Below are 13,712 nucleotides of genomic sequence, written 5' to 3'. Positions count from 1 at the left end.
TGAGGCTACGCATGGAACCTCGCCCGAAGAATTATGGACCATGATCATGCTGGGCAGGTTCAGTTTTAGCAGGCACGCCGGTGTCCGAACCTAACTGAGTCAAGTACTGTGCCACCCAACACACCTCCTCCAAAGGCCATTGGATATAACAGACATCGGACAGAAGCTGACACTATCTTGGCATAAATAATTCACCATTGATCGACTTGACTGCGACTGTTACATTAATCAGTGATGACACTGCACTGCTCACATAGCTGGTAATACAGAATATATACAGAATAGATAATAACCAACAGGCAAATGCATTATTCAAATTGTGGAGTCGCAACTTGTGGCAGACCTGCCATTGGCACAGTACATGTATTGCACTGTAGACCCAGGTGAAGTGTGAACTGATCTATTGGGCCACAGCACTAATTTCCTTCACAGGGTGGAAATTACTGGTAAAAGGTGCCACCACAAGATGAATGACATGTGCAGGACACGTGCAAAGTAAAGAACATGAATGGTCCTGCAAATGTGTAAGGCAGCAATGACATTAGACCCACTGTCAGCCTAAAAAAAGCCAGCTGTAGGTGTTGCAGACTTAGTCACTGTGTCACCACCTCCTCCATCTTCTCCCAGATGACAGCAATCTTGTGGCCTCTGCCTTCAAATATTTGCAAAAATTAAGCTACCCTGGTACCAGACTGTATTCCATTTCTGCACTCTATGGTTACCTAGGGGGACAGGACCCCTCTCACTTGGAAGGGGGGCCATAACCCTAAGTCACTAGATCATTCCGGGTTCTACTTTACCATGGGCACGTTTATCAGTATACAGAATATTGACTACATGGCGTTGACCTTCTCCTCTCACTTGGAAGGGAAAGGTCAAAGCCATGTAGTCAATTTCTTTACACGGATCCACATGCCCATGGTAAGGCAGCGCCTGGAATGACCAAGTGACTGCCCACTTGCCAAGCAACTGCATAACAACTTTCGTCAGAGCACTGTACAATTCGACTGTTTGTTACAAATGAAAAGAAATGCAAATGGTAAAACAAATGTCAGCAAACAGGAGAGGGAATAGCATAGCAATTGAGTCTTAAGAAGGAAGTGGAAAGTGGCAAGATGGAGAGCTGTATTCAAAGCAATAGGAAGAACATTCCACTGTGTATGGCCTAACAGACAAATACATCAAAATCATGAATGAGCACATGAGGCAGAGGAATAGTTAAAACACAATGAGAAAAAGAACAAAGATAAAGGGAAGGTGTGTTAAAGTAAACACGAGAGGATACACAGAAAGGAGCAAGACCATTAGCCACATTTGAAAACAATTCAGCTATAGTAAACATGAGCCTAGAAGGAGAAGGAGGCCAGTGACAAGAAGCAAGAGAAGGAGTCAAGTGGGAGCATGGAGGAGATGAAAGAGTAGATGCATAGAGATAAAGATCAATTGTAAGGATAAAAGGGCAGAAGCATGGACTCGCAGCAAATTAGAAGGTCAATTAGAGCAAATTAGAGGATCAATAGCCACGTTGAAAACATATTAAAGTCAGAATACGCACCTTGGCATCCTGCAAGTAAGAAAAGCGGGGAGGGGGGATATGAATATTATAGAGTTGAAATTGATAGGCAGGAGTCAGCAAAGAAACATTAGGAAACGAAAGCAAAGGATCAGAATAACACCAAGATTACAGGCAGAGTAAAAGAGGAGGAGCAAAGTGAGGGGAACGAAAATCTGCTGATGTGGAAGACAAGACTTGGCAGAAGTGAAAGGGAAGACATTTTTGTTTTGAATTAATTGTGATGAAGTGAGCGGGAAGCATCCAGTGTTTAATGGTGGAAAGACAGCTAGAGATTCTACCATGAGATGATCGGAAGGAAAAAGGGAAGCATCCAGTGTTTAATGGTGGAAAGACAGCTAGAGATTCTACCATGAGATGATCGGAAGGAAAAGGATCAGAAAATGTGGGAATCATCCACATAAAAGTGACATCCAGAACTTTACGATGAGATAAAAAAAGAGAGAAATAGTATAGAGGGAAATGAGAGGAGGACACATAACTGAACCCTCTGGTACACTACAATGTGATGGCATCAGGGCGAGGATGCTCCTGCCCAGGATACACTCTAAGAACGATCAGAGAGATCGACAGAAAGCCAAGAATGTGCAGAGCCACAAATACCGAGCGGGGAGAGAGGAAAGAAACGTATTGTGATCCACTGTGTGGAAACCTTTAGACAAATCCAAAAGAAGAAGAAGAAGAGATGATCATTTGTTGTGATGAGTGCAAGGAAGAAAATCAGCAGTGTGTAGAAAGAGCTGTTTACGTGGAATGTGCCAAGTAGGAGCCAAACTTTAGAGGGTGCAAGAGAGTGTGACCATGCAGATAGCGATAAGGTTCTCTATTAGAGATGCTTTCAATACGTTTTTAAAGAGAAGAAATTAGAGGTATAGTCATAAGTGAAAGTCAGAGATATGATATCAGCTAAGAGAAATTTTTTGAGAACAGAATAGACACATTCTTGAATGAAAAAGGAAATACGCCAAAGAAAACAAAGAGCCACACGGTAAGAGAGAAGATATATAAATACTGACTAAGTGTCAATGAGAGAGGATTAAAAACAGCAGTAGTGAGAATGGCCAATTAAAGGAGAATGTCCAATTAAAGGAGAATAGCCAATTGAAGGAGAATAGCAATCTCTGGGAATCATTAGAAGCATGGCGGTAAGGCAACAACGGTGCCGGTATCGCTACCAGCACCATTGCTACCGTACCGCCATACTAGGAGTTCTGATCGTGGGTGCCCTTGCAGCCACCAGGTCTGACCTGGTGGCCGTACTGGCACCCGTGAGCAGAACATGATGGTAGCACCACCCTCTCCATTCCCATTGAGCCCTATGGGGCTCAAATGGGAATGGGGATGTTCCCCGGCCCGGCACCCGCGAAAGTTCAATTACTGGGTCCGACTGGGCCAGAAGAGCCTAGTAATTGCCCATTTGTGGGTGCCGGACCCGGATGCGAGTTTGGAGGTAGCCTTGCCGGTAAAACCGGCAAGGCTACCTCCAATCTCTTAATGAGGCCATCTGTCTCACTAAGAGGGTCAAAAGAAAAGAAGAATGATGATGGGGTAAAGGCACAATTATGTAGATGGGGATAAAGAAGAAGAGGAAAATAATCTTAGAAGTAAAATTAGAAGTGAATTATGAGGCAGACAACAGTTAAGGAGTTAAGGGCAGCACGTGGTGTAAAAAGATGATTAAGTATAGAAAGAATGTGGAAGGAATGATGGGAGAGAGAGAGACTGATAATAAAGCTGCATAGTATGGGATAGCTCAATGTCATATGAGAAATACATTGAGGAAACATTTTAAAAAACAGAAAGACAATGGGGTTTTTTCCATTGCTACTCAGCTTTATAATTATTATTATTATTATTGTTCTGGTATTTATTGAGTGCGGTTCTAGCTTCGAGAAGCAACAGTGCACTTCACAGAGCTATACAATACAGTACAGATGCATAACAAAGTGTTTTTCAGAGGTAACAACAGAACAGATATGCAGCAGAGCATACAGTAGGGCACTGAGAAGGAGTAAAGCTGCACTGGGTGGCGGGGATGAGGGGGGCGGCTGGCGGTTAGCGAGGCAGGTGGGGCGAGGGGCGACATGATGGCCTAGGTGTTGAGGAGGAGAGACTTCTTGAAGAGTTGGGTCTTGAGTTCTTTTCTGAATTGTAGGAGTGTGGGGGCGAGTCTGATACTTACCGGGAGGAGGTTCCATAGTCTTGGGGCACAGGCAGAGAAGACTTATTTTCTGGTCCTTACCTTTTTGCAGCGTTGAATTTCAAGCATACACGTGTCCTGGCTTCTGGTGGTGCACTGTTCACTGGAGAAGCTGAGTTTCTCTACGAGGTAGCTGGGACTATTACATGCTTTAATAGAGGAGTCAGACAAAGTTGAGGCGCTTTATGAGAAGAAACACAAGGTAAAGAGGAGTAAAAACAAACCAAGAATGATGTAATAGCTCAACATTGACAAGCAGAAGAAGAATCAGTGTGTAGATATGAAAATTCTTTGAGAGGAGATAAATATGGAAAGGTGCCAGAAATGCACAGAACGTTATGCTTGGCTGAGTGCATGTGAGGGGAAGAAGGAGGCATTGGTAAAGCATAGCCAAAGGGCATATGTAAGTGGTCAACAGAGAGAAAAATAAAAGCTGACATTGGGGAGTCAGAAAAATTGGAGAAGATATGATCAAGTGAAGAACCAGATATGTGTGACAGAGGAGTGCAAGTAGTGTGAATATTTAGAAGATGCAGGCTACAGGCAATAAGAAGGTAAAATAGAACATCAAAAGGTAGTAGGAACGCTAGTATAGGGACCAGGTGTTCACAACCACCACACCTACCGCTAAGAAGCAGCTATTACACAAATGCCACACCAGCTGCACACATATCCGGTGCTCACACGCACCTTTGACCCCTTCTACTCTCTCTACTGACTCGAACTTCGGTTCCCGAGGGCGTTGAACCTACCAGCGCCTTGAGACCATACCAATGGTACATAAGGCGCTATATAAATGCAAAGTAACATAACATAACATAAATAGGAAGCATGGCCAGGTGGCAGATATAGTATAAGAAAAACAATCAAGTTAGTGTTTGAAAATTTAATAAAATGATATTCAAATGTGAAAAGGGTAGGACAAGAAGAAGAAGAAAAGGGGCTCATAAGGAATGGTACAGAATATCTGTGCCAGTGGCAATGCCAGTCAGTTCGGTAGGAGACAATTTACTCATTAACCAATGTAAACCAGGCTTTTAGACAAAGGAATACAAGAGATCCATATAAAACGTTACCTGAGCAAGTGCACCCTGGCATGCAACATGTGATATTTCTGCCCATGGTCAAATACCTCCATCACACTAACCTGGCTCTTGTGGGTAGTTCTGATGCAGGAATTGTTACTCTGCATACGTAACAGTGTGGATACAGAAGCTACATTTTCTGGGGGGTCAATAAGGCCCATGGATGGTATAGTGATTGACTGCTGGGACAAGGGATGACGGAAAGTGAGGTTGCGACACAATGGGCCTCACTCCGAGTCCGGTGGCAACCCTGCCGATGCTACTGACTGGTTGCCACCAGACTCCAAATTATTTACCGGCAGCTGACCTCCCGGTGCCACCAGCTGATTCCGAGTCCGGCAGTCGGGAAGTCAGGCGCCGGTAAATGTTTAATCCCCATTCCGATAGAGGCCTATGGGAGTCTATGGGAGTGGGGATCACAGAAGCACCGGCACTGTTGCTAACGATGCCATTACTTCTGTGATGGTCGACAAATCATGGCTGCTGCCCCCGGCAGGGTCAGACCTGCCGGGCACAGCAGCTCCGGCAGCCAGACCTGTAGTATGCCAGCCAGGAAACAACTATAAGCATGCCAGTCCGGTAAGCTTGTTTCCGGACTGGCATGCTTATAATGGGGACCAATGTCACCTTGAGAGGATGGATAAGCCTGATCTTTTTGATTTTTATTCATAAAATAAGGCAGGTCATTCTTTTTTATGGAAGGGAGTGCTGCTAATCAGATACCACTTTCATTATGCCCCATGCCAAAAAGCATAAACCAACCATGTACATTGCTGTGACAGTTGAGACAAGGCCAGTAAGCTGGCCTTGTCTAGAGGGGGTGAGAGCCCTTCTCAGCTAAGGGTTGGAGGTCTACAGAGAAGCCCAGAGCTAGTCCTAAATCTGGTGGCACTGGAATAGAAGCCAAAATCCTTACCCTACTTTTGCCAGCATGGATGGTTGCAGGCCACTGTTATCTCCAGCCTTGCCTCCTTCATCAAATACGTGCCAGTGACTTTCTATACATTTCAGAGCTCCAGCACCAAAAGTAAAACATCAAACAGGATAGTGAGACCTGAGTAACCAACTTACAGCTATGGGTTTTCCTGCAAATAGAGAGAGTCCTGGCAAAAGACAACCATGGATAGCAGAGTACACCAGAGATGTCAGCACTGCATGACAATGAGAACGAGAAGCCACGTCTATACGTGACAGCACAGAGAACGTCACACTGCTGCCAACAGAGCAGAGAAGCTCACACAACTGCACAGAGGCCCCCTAGCTCACTGGTGACCAATAAGGTATATAGGTCCGCCAACCCCAGATACACTTACCAGGAGGCTCCACAATCCCAGGTCCTGGAGCATGAATAAACATTGGCCTTCCCAGTTCCACATCAACATTATGCATGGGCCTATGTGAAGAATGTGGGCGGGACTTAGCCACCTTCATATGTCTTTATGATACACATACAGGCCACGGGGAAGACAGGGCCAGATTGGACAGGGAAGCTCTCCAATATTGGCAGAGAAGGAGGGAACAGGTAGTGTGGGTTTATTTCAGGTGAGGTCAGAGGGAGAGTTGGAGAATGACCAATAGACTAGCAGAAGGAAGGAATGAACTTGCTGTGCGACAGCTTGTGAAGAATGTTTGTAGAGCATGTGAGGTGTTGGCTTAGGAGTGAAAGTGGTTCTGTGGTTTGAGTATGTGTGTTTGTGTGATGGGTGTATAGGCAAAGTAGTGTAAGGTGTGATTGTGAAGAGGATGATACTGAGTGGAAGGATGGTGATTAAGTAAGGGTTTCAAGGGAGAGGTAGTAGTGTGGAAAGGAAGTAGTGGTTTGGAGGGCAGAGCAGTAGTGTGGAAGAGGGAGTAGCAGTGTGGTGGAAGAAGTAGTGGAGTGGAGGAAGAAGAAGCAGTGTGGTGGAGGGAGTAATTGTGTAGAGGAGTGAGTGGTAGCATAGAGGAGGGAGTGTACGAGTGGTCGAGGGAGTACTAGTGTAGAGGAGGGAGGACATGAGTAGAGTAACATCAAGGGGTGGAGGCCAGAACTAGGAGGAGTGTAACATTGTAAGGCCAGAAGATGGGTCGGGGAGAGAGAGTAAAAGGAAAGAAGTGAGAGTGGCCATATTAAAACTGACCTGAATCAAACAGGGTAATTACAAGGCACTGTTCCAAAGTCCCATTTGAACACTAACCTTTTGGTAGAATAAGCATAGTTAGTAAATCCCTGAGGAAGCTTAGGTAGCCGACATTTAGACCAACATTGCAGCACAAGGTAGTGCTCTACACAGTAGGGTTCAACCTCTAGCAGCACTGACCAGGTTTGATGAATTCCTGGGTTAGGGAGGAGTGTCATATCAAGACAAGAGAGAAAAGGATGGCCAAAGGTCCCACCAAAAGAAGACTAGAAACCCTTGCGCATCTCTACAACTAAATGTGATTCTTGTGCCATGTGTGACATGGCCTACTGACATTCCCCATAAAAAAGACCTTAAATAAATGTAGGGAGCAGGGGTTTAAAAGGGCAGAGTAAAGGCTTCACCTTACCTCTGATACCCTGGACTGGGCCTCCCAGCACCCAAAGAAGCAAGGAACCAACCCCAGGCTCTCCATGCCTCAACACCAGTTTGGGCACCTTTGATGCCATCTAAGCTGCTGCCGCCAGAGTAATCTTCAACCTAGCTGCTCGGCAGAACGCTGACACTGAATCTTTGCCGTCTCTGCATCGGAGTACCACTGAGTCATCAAGCATCCACAACTGGACACCTCCTGCTTGGTTACCAGCCTCTGCTATCTCCAAGCCACAGCCACAGACGAGGCCACTCCATCTTAGTGTCGGGAGCGAACGCACCATTTCCTTCCTAAGAAAACCAGACATTTCAGGAACAAGATAACCAGGGAACCAAAAAGACCCAGGGAAGGCAAACCAATGAACAAAACAGGACTACTGTGCTCTAAAGATAAAACCACAATTTATTTATTTATTACGAAACATACGTTTAGCCTTACGGCTTTGTATATACAACATATATTACATACATAGACAATACACAAATCTGTTAAAAATATAGAAGGATTACAGTACACAGTGGTGACAACATAACCAACTAATTTAAGAGGATCAAACCTTGCAGGTTCAAAGGTCACATGTCAATTACTGAACAGAGGCAGATTTGGCTTTTAACCATCTACACCTCTTGTTCAGAATATTATAATTGTGATCCACAGACAGCATGGTGGCAGGCATTATTATCTAAATATAAAGGCTTGACATGGTGGCAACTGGAATTACACAATTATAAAACAACAAGCATTTGAAGTAATGTATTGTCCACTTCATGAACACAGTCTAATGCATGACAGGGCATGGTGCATATTAAGCTGTCTGGCATGGCTGAACCCAACACAACCATGTGGGTCCCTCCCTGAAAGATCCCCTTTGATCCAGCTGAGAAAGCTTCTCACATCCTCCAAGAAACAGAAACACTCCCTTGGGGGTTCAACTGGGAACTGGTACTTCATAAAGAGCCTCACCTTTACAATGGCCACATCTCACCACTGGGCAGATCACTAGAATCCTTTTGATGTAGGCAAACAGAGAAAAGTGGTTGTGGTAAAATAGCCGTGGGGAGACCTTCAATCCACAGAGGGGTCTCACCATCTTGGATTTTGCTAGGGCTCCCAAACTTCCTTTGCCAAACATCCTTCAGACAAAACAATGTGGCAAAGGGCAATTGTTACAGGAGCCTGGATTGTACCCTTAACAACAGACTTGCAGTGGGCCAATCCGCTGTATCATTTTTCCGATACAAAGGGGAACCCATCCTCTTACTCCTTTGGAACACTTTTGAAGAAGGATTCATTGGAACCTGATTAGGAGTAGTCTACTCCAAAGTATTCTCCAGAAAGGTGAAGATCAGGAGCTCCAAGGAAGAGGAAAGCTCTTCCCCAAACCCATCCCAAGGATGTACTTCAGATGGCCGGTAGCTGGAAAAAGCCTACTGCAACTGAGGCACTGGTACTCAGTACTTGCTCACTGGAGGTGCCAGAACACTGCAAATGCCCTCTTCAAACCTTCCTGGTTTAAAAGGGCATAGTAAAGGCTTCACCTTGCCCCTTATACCCTGGACTGGGTCATCCGGCACCCAAAGAAGCAAGGAACCAATCCAAGGCTCTCCATGCATCTTCAAACTGCTTCAACACTGGTTTGGGTCTGCTCTGTGCTCTGAGAACTTTTAAGGAGTATGGGCATGGTGGGAATCCATGCGTAGGTGTGAAAGATTCACCCTTCCAGGCTGCCTTTGTCACAGGACTGGACACTGTGAAATCGGCATTTCTCTGTGTCTTCTATCAGTTCTCTGATGTCGGTGGCTCATCTTGTCCTTTCTGAACAGGATCTATCGACTATTTAGCATAAGCAAGCTTCACGATTTCTTTGCCTCTTGCAGTTACTTGCATCTGTGCATGTTTAAATTAACTAAATATCTTCATCATGTATGTTGCATAAGTTTCTTTATCTTGACATCAACTTCTTCAACTTGGACTCAAGATGTCACGTATCCATGGTATCTTCTCTATATTTCATCTCTTGTCAGTATTCTCAGGTCATTATCTCTTCTATATGTGCGTCAGTCCGATTTCTTATGATGTCACCATTCATCTTCATTCATTATCTTCTTTGCTTTTTCGGGTATTTTATTCAAACAACCGTCATATTGTTTAGAATGTAGGTATGGCTTCTTTAATGGATACCTTACTGTCCAGGTTTTCTTAGGTGTTGGTATATTAATAGGTGTTGTTATTCTAATAGGTACTGGGCAGAGCCCATGTGCTGCTCTCTGCTGATTTAGCAGTTCTTCATACGTCACATACTTTGGTGTGAACTCAATAGGCAATGGGAGGGGGGCAACTGGAGACGATACTTGTCACTTCCTCTTCACTCCCACCCTCTAGGCGATTCATCGACCACTCTCACTTCTTTATTTGCATCCACTTTTTCTTTATCTTTCACTGTTATTTCGTCCTCTGGATCTAGACATTTTGGTCCGAAGAGGTGCTTCCTTGGGGTCCATATCTTTAAGACATATCTGTTCTGGAGTGTCATCAGTCTGTTTGCCCTTAACTCTTCTCTGATTGCATTGAATTATTTTATGGTCATGTTGATGGGCTGCAGTAACTCCCATCTGGTTATCTGCAACCATTTAGTATTTGCTCCAACCTGATTTCTTGGCATCAGGATCGCCGTGAATACTGATGAGGTCGGGTTGAACAACCTATGTTCGTATGGAATCACATCCAAAAGCTTCTATCCATTTGGCAGAGAAGTAATTCTCTCTCTTCATGCGACTTATCAGCTCCACAGATCTCTTCTTCCTCAGGTGAGCATCTGCTTTCGGGAAACTGTCAATGTTCACATCACTTTTTGGAATCACCAACGCTGGAACCTGGACATTCACCAATGTCCATATAGCTCCCCAATTTTTCGGCAATCTCATGTATGCCTGTGAGCCACACGCCCATTAGTCATCCATGATCACTGCTGTACTATGCACCATTCCTGGAACATCAAATACTCAACCACAATTGTGATTCTCTCCCATTTTTCTTGTGCCATTTTTTCTGAAACAGAATTTAGGGCTCTCCAGTTATATTATCTGCAAGAGTCCTCCTCTGTCTTCGACCCATGTCAGTAGTTTAGCAAGCTTTGGCCATAATGGCTTGCATCTATTTTGCACTATGTCAATGGTAGACTGGTAACAACCGATGACTACCCATGCTCTGCAGATCACTACTCCCTTCTCCCATCTGTCTGGTGAAAGCACTGTTCACCAGATTTGCATTTGACCTCTGTTCTTCCATCTGCAAGTTTCTTCTGAAGTATTTCCTGCCGTCTCCAATTTTTTGTTCACTTCTCTTCTGATCTCTTTTCCTTTTACTCCAGGTTTTTCATATCTGATCACCATATTCTTTGTTTTGGTATTGCTTCTTGTCTTTATGTCTTGAACATAATCATCTTCATCGGGATCTGTCTTTTCAGTGCCCATTTGAGAGAAGCATCACTTCCCATGGACTGACCTCTGATCTTGCACATTGCTATATGTAACAGACATTGTGTTGTCTGATCATAGCTACAAAGATTTTTGACTTTCCCATGCTGAAAGGCAGAAGTGCACATACAATGCATTCCTCATCCGAAGTACATCTTCCAACTTCCTTCATATGTTGGTACCATATGTTGTTTCCCAAATGTGCTCTGCTATCCAGGTAATCATTCAATTCCTTACTGTCTTCTTGTGTGCTTCTTCTGGCTCTTACTCTTTTGATATGGGCTTTCACAAGCATGTTATGCAGTACTTCTGTATAGCTCCTTCTTGCTGGAGGATTCTCAGGCATTTCCATCAATGATCCAGGCATTTCCATTTGTACTGTTCAAGTAGGAGAAGGTGCAAAACGCTTCATCCTTTCAATATACCAATCAGGAATGGAAATGTCTTTTATCATTTCTGTGCGTGTGTTCCCTTCAGGAACTGGCTTGATATCATGTCTCGCAGGATCAGGTGTGCTTGCAGGTGTTGTCTCTCTTTGCTTATTCTCTGAAGCCTTTTGTCTCTTTAAAAGTTCAGCTCTCTCCATTTGTCTCTCAACTTCTCTTGGTGTAAAACCTGTCATCGTACTTTGTCCAAACTCTCGCCATTCTCTGGAATGTCAGTCTGAAATCACTGACGCTAGACCAGGTGTGTTTGTACTCATCATCTGTGTGGGCATAGCTTTCATCAATCCCTTGTCTGGTTTACTTTGCCAGCCCTGTCTCCGGCGTTTGAACTCATTTGCTAAAACAAGTGTTGTGTGTGTGTCATTGCTTACCACATCCATTTCAAGCTCAGTCACTGTCATTCTTTCTTGGAACAGGAATGACTATATAGGGTCTGGAAGCTCCTGTGGGTACCATGCATACATCCTCAGGTGGGTGCACAGGAACAACACTTTGTGCACCTATAAAAAATGCAGTTCTGATCGTTATAATGCATGCATAGACAATGCATCTGTATGTCATTTTACAACATTTGTTTCTTGAGCAACATGGATGTCTCTCCTCCTGAGGGAGGACAATACTACTATTTTGGCTGCTGCCCATCTCGATTATCTAAGGTAGCAAAAACTGGTTCTTTAATACATTTTCATTATCATCACTTCCTTCTAGGTTTTACTGTCTCCGCTTCACGGCTCAATGGGTCTAGACCAGTTGTCCTCTGAGTCTGGATAATGGACTGTCTCTTGTCTTTGGAGGTTCTCAAACTTAGGTGGCCTCTCCACTGGGTGTACCTAATATGCATTTACTGTTGTTCTCTAAAATGTGGTAAACTAGGGTTTTTCCCCCTCGCAGGTTTCTCAAACTTAGGTGGCCTCTCCACTGGGTGTACCTAATGTGCATTTACTGTTGTTCTCTAAAATGTGGTAAACTAGGGTTTTTCCCCCTCGCAGGTTTCTCAAACTTAGGTGGCCTCTCCACTGGGTGTACCTAATATGCATTTACTGTTGTTCTCTAAAATGTGGTAAACTAGGGTTTTTCCCCCCTCGCAGGTTCTCAAACTTAGGTGGCCTCTCCACTGGGTGTACCTAATACGCGTGGTCAACTTGGCCTTGCCGCTCACTGTCCTCGTGCTTTCATATTGTCTGTCTCCCCCCCCACTGCCTCCTACTCCATGGTGCTCTCTATCTCGCCTATCTTCACTAACTGCTTCTCTATTGACTATCCTGCTCTCCTCACTAAATCTGGTAGGAAAAAGTTTAAAAAGGACATCCTGGTCTCCAACCCAGGCCTCCCTATCGCTGACACCTACACTAATGCCTGCTCCAAGGAAACTCTTACTGACATCCTCTTTTTTGTGCCGTCGCCTGACCTATGGACCCTTCATATGGTCTCTGTGCTCTCTCCTTTCTCCTCTTCTCCCATTAATGGTGGCACCCGTTGGGATGTCCTCTTGGCCCCCTTCCGCTCCTCTAAGGCCATCCTTAATGTCTACGCTAATGGGACCGTCTTGGTCCAAGGCCCTCAGGCCAACCTTCACCTCTTTGATAGACGCTTCCCACGCCTCATCAACTTCCTCTCCTCTCCTGCTATCCCCCCTCCTCTGTCCTCGGCTACCTTGCCTCTACCCCCCCTCCCTGCCCCCTCTCTTGCTCCTTCCTCACCTCCTTCTTCTACACCTCCGCAGGGCGTACCTCTGATCTGTACCCCTCCCCGGAAGTCCTTCAAGGATGGCAACCTTCTCCACATTGCCACTCTTAACTCTCGCTCTGCAATCAAACATTCCTCTGATATCTGTCACCTTCTTGAGGAACTGGACCTGGATGTCCTCGGTCTCACTGAGACATGGTTCACGGCAAGCTCTGTCACCAGCTTTGACACACTCCTACCGGACGGTTACAAGATCCTCTCCGTGCCTAGGCCCAACCGTGCAGGGGGGGGTGTGGCCCTTATCTTCCCTGAGTGGATTCCTGCCACTGTCACTCCTACGCAGACCTACGTCTCTTTTGAGTGTCTTGTCTGCCGACTCTCTCTCTCTCCTAGCCATTCCCTTACAGTGGCTACTATCTATCGGCCACCTGGTCAAATTTCCTCCTTCCTCTCTGAGTGGGCTGACCTCTCCTCCTCACTCCTGGCCTCAACCACTCAACTCCTCTTCCTTGGTGACTTCAACATCCACCTGGATGCCTCCTGTCCCCCCTCTGGACTCTTTCGTGACCTCTGCGACTCTCTCCCACTCTCTATTCTCCCATCTGGGCCTACCCATTCTTCAGGGCACACTCTTGATGCTCTGATCTCTTCTGACCTTCCCCTCTCTGTCCCTCTCTCCACTCCTCTCTCCTG

Source organism: Ambystoma mexicanum, chromosome 12, assembly GCF_040938575.1.
Source record: "Ambystoma mexicanum isolate Mex_15411 chromosome 12, UKY_AmexF1_1, whole genome shotgun sequence".
Classification (NCBI taxonomy): Eukaryota; Metazoa; Chordata; class Amphibia; order Caudata; family Ambystomatidae; genus Ambystoma; species Ambystoma mexicanum.
Note: the sequence above shows the minus strand (reverse complement) of the source record.